We start from the raw sequence: 23,399 nt of genomic DNA on the forward strand, positions 1-23,399 counted from the left end.
CAGTGCACGGATAAACGCTACCGAATACTAGCGTGCGGAGCGATACTAGTAGAAAACACACGGAAAACATTACTTCTGTACTGCGTATAAACTGGATTGATCTTACAAAACATCTTGTAAATAATAAGTACTGTTCAACAACGCGGCTTTCCATCAAACAATGGTAACTTCCTCAGAACAGATTGTTACCTTGGAAGTATCCTTCAAACTTAAGATCGGGACCAGACCAGTTGAAAGGTAACCCTAGTGGGACTATTTAAATGATTGTGAATGTAGGCAAAATGTAGTGTAAAAACAACATTTATTTTTCCAAAACAGATGTAAATTATGCTAAAGAAGTTGTTGATTGAATACTGTAAACAATTAACAGGTGATTTAAGACTACACTGGAGAAGGATCCTGGGATGGTTTAATTAGGTGATTAGTGAGTCAAATACTCTAGCCCTAAAAATGTGGATAACGCAAGCTGAATTGATCTGACGCTTATCAGTCTTTGGTTGATCAAATCTACTGAAGTTTCTCTGCATAGGTGCAGCTGAGAGCAAGCGGCAATTGAGCTGTGTATGCACTGACAATGCCGAAGCAGCAGTATGTTACTCTGCTTGCATCATGCCTCGATGTAACTTGCAGCCGTCGAGGTGTATGCGGCGGAGGAGAGACGTGGAGGCGGCACCTGTGAATCGATAGCGGCCACGAAAGAAATGCAAAAATCTCACGGTCTAGTGATTAGGCAGACGGATCGCAATTTACTCTCTACCAGAGCCCTGAAATCACGGTAGATTTCAGTGTGTGACACACACGTTCGGTTGTCGTACCAAGGACCAATTTGGCTCACTTATACGACAGAGCACACAAGGATACCAAACGTCAAGGCTCGTAAACCAAAAACGAATAAGTGTTCCCTCGGCAAACGAAACGCTTAAACTCACACTGACGGTACAGTAAGAACTTCACCACAGGCTCCCCAGTCTAACTACTCGCAAGTGAAGTCAGTCTCAGACAGGTCCCAGGTACCAACCACACATGCCAGAGCTTCGACCAGAAGTGCTTACCAGACCAAAGTCCCGCACGCTAGTGCTTCGCACCTCGCGAGAAAACGGAATTTTTTATAATTCCGTTTTCTCGCAAAGTGCGCGAATGTCTCTGCCTTCACGCTGTCTTGAGCCAATCACAGGGTTCTACTGGCGCTAAATATCCCCTCCCACACGACAGCACAAACTCATGGTGAACCAGCGTAAGAGTTAAGAAACCTACGTCTCTGGAAAAAAAGAAGCCGCCAATTACTGCCTTTTTCAAGTTTTCGCAGAGGGGGAAGATGATTTTTTTCCGAAGTTGGGTCTCTTCCCACGGCAACAAGCAAACATATACATTCTCAAAGCTCTTTATCTAAATCGCCTGTTCCTTGGAGCTTGTTAGTCATAGCTATGAGGTGTGATAAGGATTCTATCTCCAAATGTTTCTCAGACGCCAGATTTTTCTTATACAACCGAAGTGGTTCACTGGCCTAGTTGTACCATCGGCAAACACTGAAAATAGGTGAACTTTTATTACGCGTGGCTCTGCACACAATGCCCGGTTCATGATTCCACTGTGCAGATGCGTTCCTTCAGACCATCGCCCCAGCCCTGGCTTCTGCTGGCGCCACGGCAAGTAGCGCGGCGTTGTTCTGCTGTTGACCTGTCTTGATGACGCGCTGCCCTGTCTGCCCTGCACAGCTGTGGACCTGTCCAGCAAGATTTACTAAGGGATGGGCTCACCTCCAATTGCTTTCAACTCCAAACACGCCGTTTCTACGAGTTAAGAATAATAAAAATACCTCATGCTTTTAACGCCCTACAAGTCTCCATCAACATCTGATCAGAACGTTAACTTTCTAGAGTCTCTCTCAAGGTGCGTCAAGTTGTAATGAAACCTTTAATAATTTTCTGTATGCGAGAAATAGGTGCCGTTGATTTCTGCATGGGTAGTTTCTCACTCGAATATTGTTTAATGTGACACGAACAAGAAAAAAAAAAGGCTCTGAGCACTATGGGACTTAACATCTATGGTCATCAGTCCCCTAGAACTTAGAACTACTTAAACCTAACTAACCTAAGGACATCACACAACACCCAGTCATCACGAGGCAGAGAAAATCCCTGACCCCGCCGGGAATCGAACCCGGGAACCCGGGCGTGGGAATCGAGAATGCTACCGCACGACCACGAGCTGCGGAAGACACGAACAAGGGGAAATCATTGAAAATAGTAGGAGAATATCCTCCTGATAACCGATATACATGTGAAAAAGGTAACTTTGCCAATCAAGATTGCCCATGGCTGAAACACATCCTAGCTTGATTTCATTCATTCATTGGTATCATTCACTCACATGAAGCTGCAAACCAGCAAGAGTACTTGTGAACATTTCTGTGAGTAGTATGAATTACGTTAGACCCAGGGGTCATTACTACATCACAGACTTCTGATAAACATTTGATATGCGGTTAAAAGGCCTTGCAGCAAAGAAATATACCCATTCACACCATATCCTGAGGTCCAAGATGTCTAATATCCCTAATCATCTACGGTGTCCTGGAGTACGAACTGTTCTCTACTCACTGATTGACCCCTGCTCTATCACTCATTTGGTCTGAATCATCAAACACATCCATTCTCGATGTGTCGATTTCCCTTCTTTACTCAGTGTGTCCTAGTTCCAATTTAGCTAATGAACAGTAAACAAGACATTAATATGTGGAAGTAAGTAATTAAGTATGTAAGAAAGACACTAATATGTGGCCCGAATATATTGCCTGAATCGAAACACAGCACGCATGTGATGCACGCAAAGAACACTTAAGGACATTACACAGGTGCCATTCATGGTCACACAAGCTGCCAGCTTGGCTAACATGCATATCACACAGTATTTCTGTCCAACGCTTGTACTTAGTTAGTAGTCACTAAACAGCAGATATCTTTTAACTGCATGTCTATGTAAACAGCAAACTGACAGCAATTGCTCATTCCAAGTCTGAGGGACTTTGTTATGACAGCTCTATACTCAAAGACTAAGCACACATTCTGTCGATTCAACTATCTAACACGAAGTGCAGAACGATACTCTGATCTCTGCCAGTAGTACGCTGTTGTGATGCCCTGCGACCCTCTGAACATCGTAGTCCAGACAGAGCATGAATAATCTGCAGCATATGTGCAGAATTAGCTAGTGTTTCAGTGTGATAGTTGTCTGGACTGGTCTACCGTCGCCACAGTAAAATAGGCGTCCATAGAATAGCAACAACATATTTTCTAGTGATAATTGTACACTACATTTGTTAATCCAACCTAGTAAGTGTCCCAGGCTGATGGGAAAATCCCATGTTTTGTAGATAACACACTACAAAAATCCCAAACGTACAGGGTTATTACAAATGATTGAAGCGATTTCACAGCTCTACAATAACTTTATTATTTGAGATATTTTCACAATGGTTTGCACACACATACAAAAACTCAGAAAGTTTTTTTAGGCATTCAAAAATGTTCGACATGTGCCCCTTTAGTGATTCGGCAGACATCAAGCCGATAATCAAGTTCCTCCCACACTCGGCGCAGCATGTCCCCATCAATGAGTTCGAAAGCATCGCTGATGCGAGCTCGCAGTTCTGGCACATTTCTTGGTAGAGGAGGTTTAAACACTGAATCTTTCACATAACTCCACAGAAAGAAATCGCATAGGGTTAAGTCGGGAGAGCGTGGAGGCCATGACATGAATTGCTTATCATGATCTCCACCACGACCGATTCACCGGTTTTCCAATCTCCTGTTTAAGAAATGCCGAACATCATGATGGAAGTGCGGTGGAGCACCATCCTGTTGAAAGATGAAGTCGGCGCTGTCGGTCTCCAGTTGTGGCATGAGCCAATTTTCCAGCATGTCTAGATACACGTGTCCTGTAACGTTTTTTTCGCAGAAGAAAAAGGGACCGTAAACTTTAAACCGTGAGATTGCACAAAACACGTTAACTTTTGGTGAACTGCGAATTTGCTGCACGAATGCGTGAGGATTCTCTACCGCCCAGATTCGCACATTGTGTCTGTTCACTTCACCATTAAGAAAAAATGTTACTTCATCACTGAAAACAAGTTTCGCACTGAACGCATCCTCTTCCACGATCTGTTGCAACCGCGCCGAAAATTCAAAGCGTTTGACTTTGTGATCGGGTGTCAGAGCTTGTAGCAATTGTAAACGGTAAGGCTTCTGCTTTAGCCTTTTCCGTAAGATTTTCCAAACCGTCGGCTGCGGTACGTTTAGCTCATGCTTGCTTTATTCGTCGACTTCCGCGGGCTACGCGTGAAACTTGCCCGCACGCGTTCAACTGTTTCTTCGCTCACTGCATGCCGACCCGTTGATTTCCCCTTACAGAGGCATCCAGAAGCTTTAAACTGCGCATACCATCTCCGAATGGAGTTAGCAGTTGGTGGATATTTGTTGAACTTCGTCCTGAAGTGTCGTTGCACTGTTATGACTGACTGATGTGAGTGCATTTCAAGCACGACATACGCTTTCTCGGATCCTGTCGCCATTTTGTCTCACTGCGCTCTCGAGCGCTCTGGCGGCAGAAACCTGAAGTGCGGCTTCAGCCGAACAAAACTTTTGAGTTTTTCTACGTATCTGTAGTGTGTCGTGACCATATGTCAATGAATGGAGCTACAGCAAATTTTTGAAATCGCTTCAATCATTTGTAATAGCCCTGTATTTGCAGGTGATGAATAATTACAGATTATTATAGGTCCTGATTGCATGGAATGTGTGTTCTTCTACACTTGTCAATACTGAACTTGTGAGTATTTACTTTAATTCTCTGGAAAGTGTTGTCTTAGTTGCCAAGTAAGTCTCTTACAGTATTTATATCTGTCACTTCTCTCATTTTCCTTAATGTTCTCTTTGTCTGTGTGGGACAAACACGGGAAGCCGTTTTAGTGTACCAAGTAATCAGAATGGCTAATGCGTTTTTTGCTGATAACTATTACTCGAACCAATAGCAAAAACCTCCAGGTTTAGACCAATCGTTTTTTGCTGATAACTATTACTCGAACCAATAGCAAAAACCTCCAGGTATAGACCAATATAACAACACGTCTCGTCACGTTTCTTCCGCACACGCCTTTTAAACGTTGATTGTACCTTCAATTGAATGACGTTTCTCTCTCTCTCTCTCTCTCTCTCTCTCTCTCTCTCTCTCTGTGTGTGTGTGTGGGTGTGTGTGTGGGTGTGTGTGTGGGTGTGGGTGTGTGTGTGTGTGTGTGTGTGTGTGTGAGTATGTATGTGCGCGGGTACGCACTGCAGCGAGTACACCCCGGGCCTGAAGTAGAGTACATACATTCTAAGGGAGGAAATTTAGTGGTATATGTATTAAAGTACTGGGTTGGTGCGTAACTTCTTAGCGTTTTTCCACAAATTTAAGAAACACAACACATACGTCTTACAGAATTTAGTCAATAATTATATTGTCCTTCACTATTAACAACTTGAGGCAAAGAACTCATCAAGCCACGTTCGGAGGTCATTTTTACCCGGAAGGGTTGCTTCTTGAAGGCTGTTCGATAGACAGTGGGAAAGGTGAAAATCTGAGCCCCCAAGATCAGTCGAACAAAGTGGGTACGGAGTTACTTACCAACCCAACTCCTCTATCACGTTTTTTGTCAGTCTAGAGAATGCAAGGGGCGTGGAACAGCATCCCTTCACGCAGTCTTCTTGGTCGTTGTTCTTGAATGCGCTTGTAACATGTCAGCTGTTGACACGATGATTACAGCTTGGGAAAGGAATTCCTAGTACAACACACGAGCACTGTTCCAAAAGAAGCATAACATTACCTTTTGTGTGCATACACGTCTTTTTACGGGTAGTTGCCGCTTTGTTTGGGCTCAGCCACTTCTTTATTTGTATGATGTATGCAACTAGAATATGCACTACACCTCCAGCATGATATTGATGTAAAGTCTTCCTGTGGCCTGATCCTGTGTGGTTTGCATTGGACTGCGCCACACGACATAATAAGGACACCACTCAGTGTTTGTAAAGTTTTCATAAAGGACATTTACTTGCTGGGATATTTTTACGAACGGTAGCCTATGTACCCACTGTTACCAAATATCAACCAATCCGAAGGTGCCTGAATAAACGTGAAATGTTGTAAACAATAAAACCAACCAAGAGTGGTTATTTTTTCGTATCACCCATACTAGATGCTGTACCAACCACCAGAATGAACTGGAAAACATATTTCAAACAGAAGAGTATGTAGGAAATGTTCTGATTTCTCCACTTGTCACTCCATTTTCTAGCGTCCACAGCTCCACTCAATATCTCCTGATGACAAAATGGCAATGTGCAAACTCATATAGCAACAGTGAACTACAAATAAAAAGTGACAATCGATAAATGAACGCATGGTATCTGGAATACCAACATGCAAAGCAAAAATGCCACGAACTTATGCACCAACCTAATATCAGCTCCTCTGTCTTAAAAATGTTAACATTGCATCCCACTCCAGCAACTGCACAGAGTATTCGGGTAATGTTAACGTTGGAAGCTACACTTACTTGTAAGATAGCCATAATGATATCGTTCTAGGTAGAACGAAGATTAGTACTTTCACGAGATAATACAGATGATCTAGACTTTGGTCCTCAGTCCTTACCTAATCCATGTTTACACAAAACACTTCAGGTTACATTATTTTCGTACATTTACACCAAAAGTACAAGTTTGAATAATCTGTTTCCACATTAAATAATTTAAAATATAGACACACCGATAATCCTTTGTATTACATACCAATTTATCAGGCATAAGTTATTCACATGCATTATTATTTGTGTTGTAGTGTGGATGGAGCCTAAAACACCTTTCCCCAGCGTTTTAATAATATGATGCTTGTGGATAATGTGTGCATTTCTACATGAATTTGTTACAATATTTTATTAGAACACTCATTTTAAAGTCGATCATCTCCAATTTGTAGCAAGAATGTATTGGTTTATTCAAAAAATATTAATGCATGACGCTAAATGTTAAACATTAAAACCACAGAATAGCGACAGGCACTCCAGGCTGGAAAACAGGGCTACGGACCCTGATGATTCAGCAGTGACAGCACTAACCTTCTGCACAGCTACGATATGGGCTGTAATCGCGCTGGCCACATCTCTGTCATCTCTCCCCAACGTGCGTTAACTCTCCTCCAAAACAATCAATTGTATATGTGCTGAAAGCAGTGAATTTCCCACAACTGATACAGCTGGAGGGAACAACTGACAAATTGTTAGATAAAATTTGAGGTATTTATATTGTGCCCAGGGCATTTCCATCCTCTATCTGCGAACTGGTTCTCATTTCCCTATCATCACCCTATCTATATTCTTACTGTCTCCAACCACAGAGACCTCATAAATCTCAGTTTGACTCCGTCGTCTTGTCACCCCTGAATGAAGCCACTTGCACCCCAATAGACAAATGACCTCAAATCATGCCTCACTTCTGATCTGACCGTAAGCGTCTAACCAAGTAACCGGTTTACAGGCCATTTGCAAAGCTTAAAACGGACAGAACGATAATTCGTTTGCAAAAATTGTGAACTTACAGTTTTACATGGAAATACCGCAAGAATGTAGAGCACAAGAAAGGCCAACGTACACTCAGGCAGAAGTGTGGTGTTTTTAATACCAGGGTTGTGGAGGAGGTAAGAGGTAAGATTAAAATCATCGAATGTTCTCGATTAGGAGAGTTACAGGAAGTAGCAGAGTTAATTAGTTAAGCCAGAAACGAGATAAATTTCCGGAGAAAAAATAAGTTATGTATCGGAAATCGAAAAGATACCTTCTTTGTACTTGCCGAATTACTGGCTGGAGAACAAAATACCAGCTTCAGACGTAGATTTAAATTATAAATTAAAAGATAAGCTGTATGTTATTGAAACTGCACCAAATGAAAATAAATAAATAATTGTTTTCTGTGTGTAAATGTATATGCAGAAATTAATAAATATTTTATACAAGAATATTTTTCGTCGTATTCTCTAGCCCGCCAAGAAAATTCCAGAAAAGTCTCCAATTTACGGCTAGATGGTTTGCATCCTACACTAGGCACAGCTGGGTTAGAGCTATCGACAGTTTACAAATTGCCTCATGTTATAGGAAGGTCATATGAAAATACGGTTGTCTAATTGACATTATGTCTTCTAGCCAAGGAGTGTTAAAATGTACATGTCAGTACCAAATTTTCTATGTTCTACCAGTGCAGTTGCCATTTTGAATACATATTAAAATCTGAAAGTTTTTGATCATATCCTGTTTATAGGCTTTTTATGGAAACAGGCTGTAGAACAATTTTTCACATGTCCACAGCACCGCAGTTCAAACTTGGCCAGCATGGGTCTGCTGAGGCAAGCATACAGGTGGCCTGCTACTTGCAAGTCGAGTCGCTTTTATATCTGCCGGTTATTGAGCTGGCCACTTCAGTGCTGCCAAAAGCCACCTCCCACGAGTGTCGAGCAGCGGAATCAACAGCGTGAAATGTTAATTGCTGACTGTTCCAAGCAACAATCGGTTCCACGAGAAAATGCCAAAGGCACGTGCAGAGTTTTTGCGGAACCCAGCCTGTCAGCGCTTGTCGAGACGATGCAGTATGGAACTGACAACGTCGCTCAGACATTTGTTCACACATAGAGTGGTGATAGGAACAAGATGGCTGTTGCATTGTCATCATCACCGCACCATCTGTAATGGGAAGCATATCAACAATCATAGGGTTATTGGCCGCATGGCTTCGTGACACAAATCTACTACTACTGCTCAGAGAACGACGACGAAATGTTAGTTTACACAATTTTTTTTTAAGTACAGTTATGTACTAACATTACAGTGAGACGAGAGATTATAACTTACATCTCAAAACAGGAATCTTTGCTTACAGAAGATTAACAGTATAGTATAAGCAGTGGGGTCAGCCACTCAAAGCTTCTCGTAGGGCTTAAGGCTTTAAACGCTGTCTACAACTAAAACTTTTCCAATAATCAAGGCCAAGAAAGGATCTACACCTTATGGTTAGACGATAATGATGGAACTAGAGGTTGAAAAGGTGATTCTTCCATCGCAATTTTTGGACATGAGTGCAGAAGAATTACAGTTCCTAAACAGCATGTGTGTGTTTTTTGTGGTAAAGTGCGTGGAATGGACGTAGTTGCGTTTACAACTGACAAATAATACTGTTTTTTGTATCTGGAAAATGTGAAACGTATATTTTTGTCACACTTTTTTATTTATTTATTTCACCAAGTTTTGCTAAGTGTACAATCATATTTCTAACATGGTAGATGCTTAGTCAAATATTACAACCTTCATAGAACTGCACTGATCTCCAGGGTTTCTCAAACGAGGTAGATGCTTGCTGGTAGTCCAGTAACACACTTAGCACTTAATATAACTGATGTCACATCTACAACTAAATATGCTAACAGTCCAGTGAGAGAAAATACAATAATTTACAGAAATAAAAGAAAGGCAAACATCTGAAATGTTACAACACAGTTCTGTACATTATTTACTTGCAGTCCATGTGGAATGGAGTGGTATCTGCATTCACAGACGTAACTGCACGTCAACTCACACATAAATGTCCGATTCAAAGATGTCATATTAATGTCCAGATCACACACACACACACACACACACACACACACACACACACATATATATATATATATATATATATATGTGTGTGTGTGTGTGTGTGTCTGTGTGTATTAATTACCCTATGCACAACATGTTCTAATGTTCTACTTGTGCAATAAACCTCTACAATACACCAGCCACACAGCCCACCATTTCCAGCGGATACAAGATATTGCTTTCTGATACAGTCTCACAAGCACACAACACTTAAATGATGGAATTGATCCCAGCTCTCCATTATGGGAGAGAAACTTCTGCAAACACTCCAACAAATTTCAACTCCTATCCACAGGATCCACAACACATCTGCTCTCTTTTCGATCCAATCTTCTCCAAGTCTTTTTAGCCTCAGAAGCAGCAGAATGCAGGCATTCCTCCACACATATTACCCAAATATGATGCTCTGACTGTAATATGCTTTCTGTGACATAGGCCACGTTGCAGACACATTGTTTAAAATATGGGTGGGGAGGAAGACTTTTCGTTGCTGGTAGCTCTCTAGATGTATAACACATGCTAACCAAGCCAGCAGTTTGCGGTGTTGTATTTGATCCCCAATACATTGCAAGTGCTTTGCAGGTCATGTACTGAAATTCCCATATTCATTTCTGGTGCGACTGAGATCAGGTTGCTGCTTCTGCCCCAGCGCAAAGTCTCTAAGCTAATTTACAGGTATATGTTAAGATGTGGTGCGGAAACATAGATGGCTGGATGGTATGTGTTATAATAGGAACCTGTATTAACATGATACAGCTGTATTCTTCTACCATCAGATGCTACTGTGTTGCACAGTCTCTCTATGATTCTTTTGTGAGACTTCTGATCCTCTAAGATTACTGCACAACTCACTGCTGTATTTGAGTGGCTGCTGCACAGATGGCATCATGCTCTATAGACTCTAGAGACAAGGGATTAAATGACTTGGAAGGAAATATTAAGTGTTGCATATTGTGCAGTGCTAGATAAGAGTAGGTGGATACTGCACTTCGTGCTACTGTAATCATATTATTAAAATAGGATGTCCAATTCACAGATCTCATATCAATGTTCAGATCATATATAGTGTGTGTCTTGCCTTGTAAAGTGTGCAATAGCAGAAGAAGAAAGAATTCTGATATTCTGCATATTGCTGTAGTAAAACTTCACTAGTCCACTGGCTCACCTTCTGTTGTTTGATATGAGAGTAAATGTGGTACCTGTACATCATTGTAAGAGCAGCTAAGCAACATGCATCCATACTGCTGTGTATCGTTGTTAATATACAGCACTGAATACAGGTTTGAGGGGTGATACCAACTGCATGTCCCAGGTACATGGTGTGGTGTATGTGGCAGTTGATTTAACCAAGCAATGTGCCTTGTCTATGTATTTTTATTACAAAATATTTCCCATACTTGATTCGTTTGTAAAAATCATACTGTATGTGACATGTGGGTAATTCATTCGTTTATGAGGTAATATTAAAAGATACATTTAATCAGTGAGAGGGAGTACAAAGTAGAAGATGAATTCTGCTAAGATATACACAGAAGCGAAGCACCCTTTCTATTAACAGCCAGTAATTGAGTTGCAGTAGCAGCAGCAGGAGCCGGGTTGTAGAAAACTATTTTTCTCACTGGCACACACTTCCACTTCTACCAGAAGGCAGTGTGTGGCACCTAGCAAGAAGCAACGAGCACCTGGTGGCCTTCATCATGTTTTAAAATGAAAGTATTTTCTGTAACTGTAAGCTGAATTCGCGAGAAGTGACATGTGACTTGCATCCAGTAGCAATCTCTGCTGGTGTGTCTTGTCAGTGTGTCACTGGAATTACCCGGCATTGCTAAGATTGCATCGCTGGTGTAGCTAACATGACCTTTAAAGTTATTATTATTACATCGTTACAAGTTACAAATCCTTGATGTTATATGGTCATATGTATGAGTGGACACATCCTGTGATACAGCTACTGAATCTGCTACTATCAGAAGCTAGCAGTCAGAGATAAGTAATGTCATAAAGCATTTTAACATGGGCTTGTCATTCACACTACCTATAGCAATGCATATCACTTTGACACTTTAGATATACACCTTGCAATGACTTCCATAATGTTAAGTTTAATGCACTACCACCAAACATATCGATTATTGGTGAGCTGCTGCTGATAGTTTCCTGGAAAAAACTCTACTGATAATGAAAAAAAACGTAGTATGTGACTGTTCGCTTAGCAGTGGCATCATGAAGATCGTATTGCGTAAATTATAATGCTGACTCCCACAAAGACTTTATGAGCACAGGCAGTGGCCGTGTCACCATCTCAATTTTAGCAGCACTGAAGGTTCTGGACTCTTAGACTACACATAGTTTCTTTTTCATTTTCCTTTAATTTTTTAAACTGTTGTTATAAACTGTGAGTGTGTGTCCTGCTACTAATAAATAAGAATTTCATTTGTTAAAGCGGAGTTTCACTGCCAACACAGAGGTTCAATGGTAAGTTGCAATATAATTTTTGTATATATATAGCTAGGAAGGGCTTGGGGAAATTACAACACTTTTCTTTGTAGGGAATATATATTGTCTAATATTTATTTGAGATCGTTACATTGTAAAACAGTATTTCGCAAAAAATTGTCTTCTATAAGCTTTGAATTCAGCGTCTATCACATTCATTCCAACAGGTGTATGGACTTGATGGGTTTGACTCTTACACACTCTGGTACAGGGGCATACAGGCATTGATCCATTGCGTCAGTTGGTCCATATTTACACTGTAAATAAATCCTCAACAAATTCACTCTATCTCCTGCTTAATATACGTATCAATCGCACAATCTATCTGTGGCAGTTGACAATGCATAATATAGATCTTTCTGTTTAACAACAGTGAATGTTTCAGATATATGTTCACATCCTATGAAGTTCATCATAGTATCACATCATCATACGTAACTATTATAGAAACCTTACAGCAAAATATGTGAATGCCATTCAAAGTAAGAGATGGGTCATACTTGTCTGTCATCTACCTCTCTATATCTTCCATCCTACCACAAATATAATCCAGTTTGTGCTTTGAATACTGAAGTGTAGAACCAAAGCATTATGTGTTTACTACTTCTGTTTCAGTCTGGTGACATGCCAACATTAACACATTTAGCTCCACTTGCTGAGACATTGTAGGGGTTGGTGAATAGCAGTACTTTTAAGGGGCCCTCCCTGTAACTGAGCTGTGGTAGTTTCAGAAGTGAATGCTGCTGACAAGGCTGTGGTACTGAATAGTTGAACAACAGTAGGTCTGGCAGGTTTGGAAGAGATTCTACGGAGAGTGACTGTTGTTGTTGCTGCTGCTGCTGCTGTGGTGGTCCAAGCAGGGACATCTCTATGTCATCATATGCAACAACAATAACAAAGCCCTAAGTATAATGACTTACACACATGCTAATAGTAATAATACTAATAATAATTATTATTATAATAATTAGAGATGTATGGACAAAATACTTACAGACAGTCATCTTCCTCCCAGCTGATCTCTGCTGCTGGTGACACGTAATACTTGTTATCTGACTACAAAATGCAAACAGAAAATGATGATACTCACACAATCGAATTATAAAAGCTAAAACTGTTCGATGGCTGAGGGTCTCAGCTTACAAGCCACTGGACAGAGCATCAGTGCTCCATAGCTCTCACACACGACTGGCCAAAAGCACACATGTAATGCCACGGTGGCGGGGGGAGTGGGGGGTGGGGGAAGGGGTCGTAAGCATGAGGTGGGGGGAATACTGGGAAATAGGGGAGAGGGAGGAAGTTCTAGGAATTCTGAATTCTGATGCTAACGCCACCAGTTCCTGCAATGACCTTTAAGTTCTCTCACTGCTGCGCCCGGTTTGAGCTCATATGATGATATTTTGCCCTCTGACATAAATGGAATGCACTAGAACATTGTCTTATTAAGTATTTTAGTAATGCTGCAGCAGAGACTGTGGACAGTTGATCTTCATGCGTGAAGCAAACGAAGCACTGCTCTATACAACAGGAGTAAGTAAAGTAAACAATACGGTGACCAAGACAACGGTGACCAATAGACCTGTTTCTGATATCCAGTGATCGTTTCCTGGCAGTGACACTCAGATCTGAAAAATAATCCATCAAGAGGACATAACGAAGTAAACTGTTTAATAGTGCTGCCTACAGTACATTACGAGGCAAAACTTTACAAAGGTCTTCATATGATGTCGTAAAAGAAAAATAGTCGTCCCTCCACAAAATTGCACAACGACCAGTCATCTTCAAATTTATTGTAGTTTTAGCACCATACACTGCAAGTTAATTGCTTCCATAAATAGTTAGATTCATGGAAAGCCTTTGGATGTCCTGTTTTGGTAGAAACAGCCAAAAAGAACCGTCTTTCCTGTAAGTATGGCAGAGTCTTCTACCATCAATGCCGCAATTAAGATTAAAGTTCCTATAAACCTTGGTCACACTTTCTGCACGTTACTTACGTCACAAGAAAGAGGAAAAACTTCACGGCAGTCCGAAAACATGTGTATTGGAACCACATAACAGCACTGCGGTCGTGTGACGCAGAATTAAACGTATCTGCTTCCATTGTTTTTGTGTGATCAATTACACCGCGTTGCCGACTGTGAGGCTTGGAAATGAGCAACAGCTACCTTTCTTCCTACCCGCACAGTGCCTAAATCTTCTAACTGATCTTCTACTAAGGCGTGAGTCGACCTAGTCTTCATAATTACAGTGGAGTAGATGAGGAGTTGTGATAGACTGAGGACAGAAGGCAACAGTACTGCTCTGCTTAAATAAGAGCCGACTACAGACTTAGTTAAACCACTCAGCTCTCGGGGCGGACAAACAGAGAACACGTACAAAATGAATAAGTAAAACACATGATTGAATACGAGCGAGAGAGATATTGTCTAGTGATGGTACATGGCAGTGAAATGGACCCGTCGTGGTGCGAATGCCATCGTAGACCGGAAAATCTGACGTCACAAATAACGAACAACAATATCACTAACTGTGTCTCCGACACACCGGCAATCCTTTCTGGTACCCGTAACATTCATTATAACAGTCTCAATATGGCGCCTAAACGTAGGACCATATAGTCTGGAGACTGACACAACCAGCCACGGATACGCGTATTGACGACAGAACAACTCGGGTCCGAGTGAGGCAGAGCTCTTGTTGTGTTATCATTTGCACAGTTTTGGGAAGGCTTCTGTTTTACGTTAGATTGCAAGACGATTCTTCTACTCCCAGCAGGTCTTCTCTACATTCTTGAGCGAAGAACCATTCAGACGTAGCACAAAGGCCTCCCTTACAACGGAGAAGGTATTACACTACTGGACATTAAAATTGCTACACCAAGAAGAAATGCAGATGATAAACTGCTATTCATTCGACAAATATATTATACTAGAACTGACATGTGATTACATTTTCACGCAATTTGGGTGCATAGATCCTGAGAAATAAGTACACAGAACAACCACCTTTGGCCGTAATAACGGCCTTGATACGCCTGGAAATTGAGTCAAACACAGCTTGGATGGCGTGTACAGGTACAGCTGCCCATGCAGCTTCAACACAATACCACAGTTCATCCAGAGTAGTGACTGGCGTATTGTGATGAGCCAGTTGCTCGGCCACCATTGACCAGACGTTTTCAATTGGTGAGAGATCTGGAGAATGTGCTGGCCAGGGCAGCAGTCGAACATTTTCTGTATCCAGAAAGGCCCGTGCAGGACCTGCAACATGCGGTCGTGCATTATCCTGCTGAAATGTAGGGTTTCGCAGGGATCGTATGAAGGGTAGAGCCACGGGTCGAAACACATCAGAAATGTAACGTCCACTGTTCAAAGTGCCGTCAATGCGAACAAGAGGTGACCGAGACGTGTAACCAATGGTACCCCATACCACCAAACAGGGTGATACGCCAGTATGGCGATGACGACTACACGCTTCCAATGTGCGTTCACCGCGATGTCGCCAAACACGGATGCGACCATCATGATGCTGTAAATAGAACCTGGATTCATACGAAAAAATGACGTTTTGCCATTCGTGCACCCAGGTTCGTCGTTGAGTACACCATCGCAGGCGCTCCCGTCTGTGATTCAGCGTCAAGGGTAACCGCAGCCATGGTCTCGGAGCTGATAGTCCATGTTACTGCAAACGTCATCGAACTGTTCGTGCAGATGGTTGTTGTCTTGTAAACGTCCCCATCTGTTGACTCAGGGATCGAGACGTGGCTGCACGATCCGTTACAGCCATGCGGATAGGATGCCTGTCATCTCGACGGCTAGTGATACGAGGCCGTTGGGATCCAGCACGGCGTTCTCTATTACTCTCCTGAACCCACCGATTCCATATTCTGCTAACAGTTATTGGATCTCGACCAACGGGAGCAGCAATATCGCGATACGAAAACCGCAATCGCGATAGGCTACAATCCGACCTTTATCAAAGTCGGAAACGTGATGGTACGCATTTCTCCTCCTTTCACGAGACATCACAACAACGTTTCACCAGGCAACGCCGGTCAACTGTTGTTTGTGTATGAGAAATCGGTTGGAAACTTTCCTGATGTCAGCACGTTGTAGGTGTCGCCACCGGCGCCAACCTTGTGTGAATGCTCTGAAAAGCTAATCATTTGCATATCACAGCATCTTCTTCCTGTCGGTTAAATTTCACGTCTGTAGCACGTCATCTTCGTGGTGTAGCAATTTTAATGACCAGTAGTGTATAAGCATAAGTCCCTAACTTCTCAGTTACTCGTTATCACGACGAGTAAAAATTATGGACACAACTCTATCCCTGGACAACATCACAATCTCTTTGGTGTCTCTCGTCCACTGTTTAAACACACACACAAAATCACGAATCAAATGAAAGTCAAAATTAATTACGAACTTGCAGCATGCTGCAGGTGAAAAATAGGCTCTCAACTTGTTTTATAATTGAAATAAGTTGCACTGAGAAATATCTATTTTTTATTACTTAGTCTCGGACACCCTTGTAATTTTCAAACCACCTGTGCTGTAAATGTGACAAATACAGGCGATAAGGTCTCGTGCAGAAACTACCCCTGCACTCGCAGCACGGATGATCTGAAAATGGACACAGGTGTCCGAAACTAGTCACCACCAAGAAATAGAAAAAAGATACCTCTCAATGCAACTTATGACGGAGCTACAACCATTTATTTCAATCGAAATTATTTCATACAAGACTATCGATGCCAGTGACGTAGCCTTGTTAATTCCTAATTAAGATAACTTTGATGTGAAGGTATTTGTTGGTCATCCCTTGTGAGTTTAGCAGCGAGAACTCTGTCATTAATTACATGTTTATCACCGAAGCAAATGTCCACCTGGCAATTATTATGTATTCTGTCTTGACTACACTATTTTATTGTAATTAAAACCTATTTATTTATTTATGTAACTTAAGATGATACAAAGCTTGGATCAAATACATAATTTTAAGAGTATACAGTGAAAGAAATGACAAGCAAAATACATGTACAGAATCAAATGTTCAAAGTATTATGCTAAATTATCTACACATTACACAAGTTCTTAGATTTCTAAGTCCAATCTGTTGATCCAGATGAACCCTTCAGGGGATGCATGGTGGATGTCATTTATTGATCCCCCAAAGGCTCGTTTCGGGCATTCACCAACAATGTGATTAATTGTTTGCAGGGCAGCTCCACAGCCACAATCTGGGGCTGTTGCCCAGCCCCATTTGTGCTTTAGATATCCGCATTTCCCTTGTCCTGTTCGGATGCGGTTGATGGTTCTCGACTAGCGTCTGAGGGGTGTGAAACGTGGAACTCGCATGGAAGGCTTTTCAACCAGATGACCGTTGAACACTGACGATTCTTCCCACTCATTTCTCCATACTTCGTTTATGTTAAAGTCGGGGGCTTCAAGATATCGTGCAGTTCGCCAAGGTTGTTTTCTTGACTCCAGACTCTGATGTTCTGCTATTAATATATTGCTAGCGTAAGATCAGAGAAATGTTTCATAAAATCTCCCAGAGATGAATAAACATTATCTCCTCACAAAATGCTTCCACATATAAAACCCAAGTTCTAAACAGTAGCCCTACTGAAAATCAAGTCATTAGCAAAGAAATGTGGCTGCCCATAGCACCGAGTTGCTACTAGAACGAGATTATGGCGTTCGATTTTCGGTTGAGTGCGCTTCAAAGTTACATGTTGGATGGGGATGTAAGAGGAATAATCAACACAATGACTTTAAACGAGCAATATTTACCAAACAACGACAGATATAATTATATTTCACACAATACCATTCTATGTAAATTATAACGCAGAGAAGAAATTTTATGCTTAAAGACAGCCTCATATTATGAAAACTACAACACATGGAAGTGCTCGTGGCTTGGAAAGATAACACATAACCAGGCAATGCATAACGTGATCAAATTTCCTTTGCGTTTGAAAACAGTCCTCTTGGTCTAGCACGACAAAGATATGTATTTAGCTGATTACAGGACAGTTGCGTCTTTCCTTTACCATTGATACTGTATTGTGAACTTTCCATCTCTTCTACGAAGAATGAAAGAAGTGTAATGGTGTTACCTAATCTTAAATAACTCACAGAACGCTGGCATTTCAGCAAATTAGCGGACTGTGAAAAGGATTACGTTCAAGACCTATTGAAGTAATTTTAGTTCTTTTTGGAAACTCTTTTCGTGTAGATGGTGGAACTTTTTAAGGTTATGCCTTGTTTCTTAGCGAGATCTTCAGTTTAATTTTTGATGTTTTCAATATGTGATTCACCGAACAGGAAATCAATAATCTTGCTTTTCATTAAAAGCAAACAAAAATCAATATTTCCGAAAAATATCTCCTTCGTGTAAGTTACCTTGTTTTTTTGTGATAAAGTAGTGCATCTTTCTACAGTGCGATATGGTAGACAACCAACTTAGAAAACTAAACTAGCATAAAAGATTATCAAAATGTATTTGTAATGCAGCCGACCAACTTTGTAATGATCAAACCACAGTTTAATGTTTATACTGCCAAAGGTACCTAATGAAATAAAGAAAAAAAAAATGCGTGAGTGTAATTCTGTGTGGTAGAATCTAGAACGTAAAGGACCCCCCCCCCCCATAAAAAAAAGAAAAGAGAAAAGAAACACAGAACATAAATGGAAAAACGGATCTTAAGTGGCAGTTTGAAGTTGTACAAAGCTTTCATGAGGATATAGCCACTTAGGTAAAGATGGAGAAGAGGAAAGTGATGGTGTGGACGTGTCTCCGAGTGTGTGTTTGTGTGTATGTGTGTGTGTGTGTGTGTGTGTGTGTGTGTGTGTGTGTGTGTGTGTGGAAAGTGGGGAGAGGGGTGGGGATGAGTGGGGGTTGGTAAGCGCACTTGCCAGATGGAAAGAGATAAGAGAGAGAGAGAGAGAGAGAGGGAAACCTGGAGATGGGGGCAAAGAAAAGAGTGAGATTAGGAAGGGAAGCGAGAGATGTGCAGAAAATTATGTTAAACCGGCCACTGCACGGAGTGGACCTGAAGGTAATGGAACGCTGTTGAGGTCTGCGCTCGTGCCGCCTGTGCTTTCTCACTTGTGAGCCTGTGTAATACGGACTGTTCTTTCTCTTTCTTACAAGCACGAGCACTTGAGCAGCTTCTCCGTGCAGAAAAGCCCGGCGGGGCTTCGCGGTGGCCACAGCACGCTGTCTGCTCTTCTCCGAAAGGCCACGCTGCACAGAGGCGTGTGCGGCACGGCGCGGAGAGTGGGCAGGCCTCTTGTGACGAACCGCCCTCCCACTGTCTGTACCGAGACCGGAAGTAGTCAAAGCGGTATTTTCTTTTTTTTTCTTTTACTGCTGTCAAGTCGGCCACATACCGTCTCGATTACTGTAGAGGTAGTTCATATACATCTACCTTACTAGTAACTGTCCAAAATGTTCTACTTATCTTCTTTGTGCGTTCCTGTCCATCGTGTCTTTTATTAATCTTCTTTACAAGTCCCTGTCCATCATGTCTTACTAATCTCCTTAAGAAAGTTCCTGGCAGATTAAAACTGTGTGCCGGACCGAGACTCGAACTCGGGACCTTTGCCTTTCGCGGACGGGTTGTGAGTCGTGCTTGGGTAGCTCATTTGGGCAGTCCGGCTTTCGCAGCCGTGCAGTGCGGACGTGCTGTTGTTTCCGCCGGCGGAGCGTGAGCGCTCGCTTTTGTTTACATTTCAGCGGCCGTCACTTAGCGACGCTTACGTGTACTAGAACCATGGCCAACCGTTTTAGAAAATCAACACTACGATTCAGCTTCTGCAACGACTACACACGACCAAAGGCCTTGGAAGTGGAACGCTTCCTAAGTGACGTTGCTAAGATCCCAGCTTCCGAGATCTTGGGCATTCATTTGTCCATATTAAGCAGTACGGTGTACGTCAAAGTCGTCAGTGACGCGGTGTGCGAAAGAATACTTCGTGACACCAAACACGGTCTACGTTTTTGCCACACCGACAGAAATGTCGGTGTGGTCACTGTCGACCACGCAGGCTTGGGAATGCGCACCATACGGGTTTTCGACCTCCCATTTGAGCTCCCGGCGGAATACATTATTGCGGCCTTCCGCCCCTATGGCACAGTACATGGCTACACTGCCGAACGCTGAGCGCAATTCAAAACGTACTCCGTTCTTAACGATGTACGATAGATCACCATCTTTCCTGCAAATTAGCGGGTGCCGCTCGGTCGTCATATACGACGGCCAACCCAAGACCTGTTCCGGGTGCGGCAATGAAGGCCATCTCAGGTCTGAGTGTCTTCAGCGACGAATGACCCAACTGCCAGCCGACTCCGAAGACGGTTTTATCGATCACCTACGCATCGGCGCTCTCTTCTCCTCTTACCAGCCCCCGCCCGTCGGACCATGTATCGGTGACCCTTCCTGCTGCCTCGGATACCGCCGGGGTCGACGCATCGCGCTAACATCCTGACCCTACTTCGGCGCCTGTACCAACAGCGATGACTTCCGATTCCCACCCAGCCGACCATATGGACGCCCCTTCACTTCTCGTTCCCGCGACGGCCTTCCTCCTAGGGCGCCGCGACTCCCGTCTTCCGACACAGACGAACACGCAAACAATGTTCACATGAAAAGCGCAAGAGGAGGCGCCGTACGGTCTCGGAACGAGACGGATCACCTCCCCCTGATGCTCCAGAGGCCGTCCTACCCGACGAGGCCCCTGAGAACCTGCACGACGACACGAATGACGACAGCATGACGCCGACTGCGGTTGTGTCGGTGCCTACTCTACTGGCTCGCTCAGGTGCTCCTGAACCAATGGACACCACCGCTGCGACTGCCTCCGCCGCTACGACCGTTGTGGGACGTACGAACAACGAGAGCGTCTTCAGTCGCGTGGAGTGAGAAGTCGACGTAGGCCCGGACCATACGCTGGGGACAGAGTTAACCCAGACGGAAGCATTGTTACGCCGCAGGTAACACCGTCAGGTGGCGTACGGCATGACTCACCGTTGCCTCGCCCATCTTCACCTTCCCCTGATGGAGTTCCCCTCCACGGCGCGGTACGGATCTGAACCTGCCGAGTAGCGGCGATCAGCACTAACACCATTAGCTCCCCCGTGAAACTTCAACTGCTGCGAGAGATGATATGGGCATCGGCCGTCGACATCGCACTACTACAGGAAGTACACAGGGACACAAATCCAGACGTTGCGGGGTATAACACTTATTCTTCTCCTGGTGACCACCCGGAACGCGGCGTAGCCATCTACGCCCGAGAAGACATTACAGTGGCTGATATCACACACCTTCCATCCGCAACAGGCATGGCCGCCACCGTCATGGGGACGCGTATCGTCAAGATTTACGCCCCGTCAGGCTCCACCCGCAGACGCGACAGGGCACACTTCAATTCAGAAGAAATTGCCCCTTTGTTTCTTGGACTTTGTGACCATTACTTGCTTGGGGGTGATTTTAATTGTGTCTGCACCCTATGAATCAAAAGCCCCATTACAACACCTGTCAAGAACTGCGTCTTGTCGTCCGTGATCTGTTGCTCCGCGCCACTTGGGACGTCCGTCACGGCAACGCGCCTGGACATACTTACCAGACGAGTCACTCCGCGAGCCGCCTTGATAGACGTACGTCTCTCAGGAACTCACACCTGCAGTCCAAGGTGCAGAACTTTGGCCCTTGGCCTTTTCGGACCACTGTGCCTACACCTGCAACACTCCCCTCCCCCAGCAAGTGGTCTGGCGTGTTCGTGCACCGTGGAAGCTAAACACCTCCCACCTTCATGATCCCGAATGTCTTCAACGTGTTACCGAGACATGGACCACGTGTGAACGTCGCTTACCTAAGTACCGCACGACCTTGACTTAATGTCTGGAATGTGCCAGACCTGCCATTCGACGTACCTTGATTCAATATGGTAAGGAAACAGCTGCGTGGCGCCGGCACACACCGACTATTTCTACCCCCTTCTCAGCGACCTGGATGCCCAGCCGCCCACTCCTGACACCCTGAGGGAACGCAGCAGGATTAAGGGACAAATTGTAACGCTGACACGCCGTAGACTGCAGGGGGCGAAGGTGTGGACCCGATGTCAAGATTCGATGGAACAAGAATATCCCATCATGCACCATATCACCTCCGACAGGAAACACCGGCGACAGCGACTCATCACCGAGATCTACATCTGTCGCGCCCAGCAAATCACTTGCCAGGCCGAAATCGTCAATGCCTTTGTAGAGCACTAAAGCAACAAAGTACCAGGAGGATACTACCAACAACCACACTGAGGAGTCTGTTTTACCACACTACCAACAACCACACTGAGGAGTCTGTTTTACCACACGTAGCTCGCACCCTCGCCAGCGGACGAGCTGATGGAGCCAGTTACGCGTGACGAAGTCCACAATGCAGTCAACAAAGGTGCTCTGAATAAGTCACCTGGTGTCGACGGAATGCCGATAGAATTTTATCGCGCTTTCCTTACACCAATGTCCTCACGGTGGACGACGATGTTTCATGAACTGATGACGATGGGGAACGCTGTACCGCCGTCCTTTGTCACGGGAATTATTATACTCATTCGCAAACCGACACCGGGAGTGACGACAGCACATTACCATCCCCCGACTCTGCTTAACGCAGACTATAAAATTTTTACACACCTCCTGGCGACGCGATGCCACAAGATCCTGCCTAACATTCTATCTCCAGTACAGACATCACCTGGTGGCTCAGTTAATATACAAACGGCCGCAGGTGAATGTCGTGATTTAATTGCACTGGCAGCGGTGTGCAGACTCCGCACCGCGGTGGTTGCCATTGATTTTGACAACGAATTCGAAAAGGTGCGGCATCGTTTTCTTCCACCAGCCTTTATCGATGTGATCCGGCGCCTCTACGGCACCGCCGAATCGCTGATTCAGGTCAATGGCCGTGTGGCTGGACCAGTGACGATACGGCGTTCCGTAAGGCAAGGTTGCCTGCTTTCGATCCTACTCCATACCATAAACCTGGAGCCACTCATCGAGAGTCTGACGAGCCACCTTTCTGGTCTCACTTTGCGACAACACAATTTTCGATGTCATGCGTATGCGGACGACCTCCTCCTGTTGGTCCGCACACGAAATGAAACACAAACGGTGC

Source organism: Schistocerca serialis, chromosome 2 (genome assembly GCF_023864345.2).
Source record: "Schistocerca serialis cubense isolate TAMUIC-IGC-003099 chromosome 2, iqSchSeri2.2, whole genome shotgun sequence".
NCBI lineage: Eukaryota > Metazoa > Arthropoda > Insecta > Orthoptera > Acrididae > Schistocerca > Schistocerca serialis.